Here is a 754-nt window from a genome sequence, read left to right as displayed (position 1 = left end):
GTGTTTGTGATTGATTTTTATTATTTTTAAATATTTTTGTATGTGTGACTGATTTAGATTTATTTTTATTATCTTTAAATATTTTCGTGTGTGTGATTGATTTTTATTATCTTTAAATATTTGTATGTGTGTGTTAAATATTTTCATGTGTGTATGATTGATTTTTATTATCCTTAAATATTTTTGTATGTGTGATTGATTTTTATTATCTTTAAATATTTTATGTGTGTGTATTTTATTATCTTAAAATATTTTTATGTGTATGTGTTAAATATTTTCGTGTGTGTGATTGATTATTATTATCTTTAAATATTTTTGTAGATGCGTGTATGCATGTGTGCGTAGATGGATCGGAGGTAGGATGAGATAGGCGTATGTATATATCTTAATCTAAATCATAGTATATTAAAATTAAAATCATGTATGTTAATAGAATAATATAATTGAATATTTAAAATTTAGGAATAACATTTTAATTATAAAATAAAATAATAATATATAATTGATGAGATTTAATTTTAGGTTTCTTTTAGTATCATTCCAACTAAAAACCACTTTATTTTGTCACGTGTACTGTTATACGTGATTGTGTGTGTGTGTGTGTTTTTTTTTTCTCATTAGTTTATTGATTATCAAATAAAAAGCAAAATCTTTAATTTGTACAATTAGAATCTATTGTATAAAAATTTGAAGCCTACGGAATTAACCAATAATCACTTTATTTTTAGTACATATCTAAAAATATTATCACTGT

The sequence above is a fragment of the Arachis ipaensis genome, chromosome B04 (genome assembly GCF_000816755.2).
Source record: "Arachis ipaensis cultivar K30076 chromosome B04, Araip1.1, whole genome shotgun sequence".
NCBI lineage: Eukaryota > Viridiplantae > Streptophyta > Magnoliopsida > Fabales > Fabaceae > Arachis > Arachis ipaensis.
Note: the sequence above shows the minus strand (reverse complement) of the source record.